Source organism: Papaver somniferum, chromosome 3 (genome assembly GCF_003573695.1).
Source record: "Papaver somniferum cultivar HN1 chromosome 3, ASM357369v1, whole genome shotgun sequence".
In the NCBI taxonomy this organism is placed as follows: domain Eukaryota; kingdom Viridiplantae; phylum Streptophyta; class Magnoliopsida; order Ranunculales; family Papaveraceae; genus Papaver; species Papaver somniferum.
Genome location: NC_039360.1, coordinates 12,007,479 through 12,009,893, shown reverse-complemented (window position 1 = coordinate 12,009,893; position 2,415 = coordinate 12,007,479). Strand labels below are relative to the sequence as shown.

Here is a 2,415-nt window from a genome sequence, read left to right as displayed (position 1 = left end):
TTCATAATTGTTTACCTAATCCAAAGGAACAGTTCACTAATTCCTTTAAAATGACCAAAATTTCAGCTGAGGGCAGTTGTGACACTGGTGAATTTGTCTAGAATTGTGAAGGAAGAATCTTTGAGGGGTAGACACCTCTGTTTCAAGACAAGTGACAAGGAAAGCAGAACAATTCGGTGGAAAGCTATACAATGTTGAAATTCCCAGTAAAAAGTAGAGTAGATCAGAACATACCTTTTCAGAGAATTCATATCAAGAGTTAGAGTCACTTTACATCCAGTCTTGAAATCAATAAATTGAAGTTGCAAATCAAGTTGGCCAACTGTCACATAAGCCAAAGTTAAATTGTGCACAACTATGCTGATATATGTAAATGTGAAAAAGGGAGACCTTCTGGGGATATGCAAGAACTTTAAATCATATTCTAGTTTAGGCATTACACATTTAGACTTCTTTTGTTGATGTGTCAACGTGGCGGCACTAGGGACTATTAATATGTAGGATAAACAACACGATTCACAACTAAGAGTAGGTTTCGAAAAAAAAATCAACCATTGTTGAGCTGAAAGTGGAAATGCTAAAGATAGATTAAACAATATATGCATAATATATAGCTTGTGAAAGAGAACGAAAGAAACGTTTTTACCTCTGGGCGAATGGAAACTTGTTTTAATCACATTATCAAGATCTACATGTATCAAGTATGCCTCCTCAACCACATCTAGAAGATTGCTCAGAAGGAGACTAGTTAACTGCAGCATAAAATTCAGTTTAGGAATACAGTTGCCAGAAGTTCATTCCAGTTAAAAAAACAACAGGGGAGAAGAAACAACTATGTAAAATATCAGGAAGCTAAGCTATTGGCAGGCGAGTCCATCGCTCAAACAGCATTATACACAATCCACAACGTGAAGAGCAAATTGTAAGCATAAAAAGATACATTGCTTATATGAGACGGTTCCAGGTTAAAGACATTCCCAACAAGATGAAAAAAAAAGGAACAATAACCAATAGTTTCTAATCACTTTCTTGTGTTTCAAATGCCAGGTTTTTTCCATTACCAAGATTCTGAGATCTCATAGCATTGCATACAAACGTAAAGGCAACACAAGTGTTTTATTCGTGAAACTATACAAAAAGATGAAGCATCGCATGAATAATTCACACCAAGTGTCGTATTAAGCTCTTCTAAATCAATAAATAGCATTACCTTCATAATATTCACATCAATCAATTTGATTGTTGCTACTGTACTTGATGATGGACCAACATCTATGCTAAACCTTCCAGCCACGAGAAAGGGTTCAATATATATATCAAGAAAATTTATTATTTAAAATAATTATTCATAGATAGGAGAAAAGGAAACAACCTTTGATGGAGGAAATCACGGTAGTTGAGCAGAAGGTCATACTGCGAAGTCTTTCTCTCAAAACCAACCACTTCCCAGAGCTGAAGGTAAAGCCTTAAAAATAAATACACCAAGTTAAATAAGTTAGTTTAACATTGTGGTGAAATCATATCAGTAACGATGGATTAGTACGTACCTGTAAGTCCTGGCGAACAAAGCTGCTAGCTGTCTCTTTAAATAATCATTCACCAATTCAACTACATCATTGGAGCTCGGTTGTATTATGATCTTACAGGAGGAAATGAGTGACTGAGTTAAGTCCTTTACTTTTTTTTATCTAAAGCCCCAAGCTCTTACTTCTTAGAAGTCACTTCATCATGTTCATCCTGGAAATGCAATCAATCAGCCACATTGGAGATACCCCAGCGTACCTGGGAAAATGAGAACTACACAACACATTCACACATTGAGAGCCAAATTACCCTGGTTTTCTGTTCTATTCGCATGTGAGAGTCAGGGCCTCATAGTAAGATTTCCAATACTTCATTTATCTGTATACACACGATACATCAACAATGAGAGCAATAAGATTGATAAAAGTAATAAGTCACTACCCACCGCCAAAAAGTTGGGTGCCGTTGCAATGAGATGGAAAAATCGAGAAGGGAAATATAACCAATAATTTCTAATCACTTACTTGTATTTCAAATGACAGGTTTTTTCCCACTACCAAGATTCCTAGATCTCATAGCATTGGATACAAACGTAAAGGCAACACAAGCGTTTATATTTGTGAAACTATACAAAAAGATGAAGCATCACATTAATAATTCACACTAGGTGTCATATTAAGCTCTTCTAACTCAATAAATAACATTACCTTCATAACAAAAAAACACAAATAAGTAAAGAAGATTACGTGCGATCTTTCCTGACTCAGATGCACTAACTGCAATTTAGCATGTTTATACACAAGCATCTGTTGCAAGTACCTTGCTTTGGCTACTCTGCACCCAAAACGCAGCTCAAAGTCAGTGGATTATTTTGTTAAATAAGAAAGACAT

The 2,415-nt window shown here is 35.6% G+C and overlaps 1 long non-coding RNA gene across 1 annotated transcript; it reads right to left on the bottom strand.

Moving 5' to 3' along the window:
* Window positions 1–340: 340 nt before the first annotated feature.
* On the bottom strand, window positions 341–1,659 carry LOC113360930. Its single transcript, XR_003364872.1, has 4 exons — window positions 1,548–1,659; window positions 1,373–1,452; window positions 1,211–1,283; window positions 341–752 (listed from the first exon to the last, which is right to left on the bottom strand). It is a non-coding gene; the product is annotated as an uncharacterized LOC113360930 (long non-coding RNA).
* Window positions 1,660–2,415: the final 756 nt, after the last annotated feature.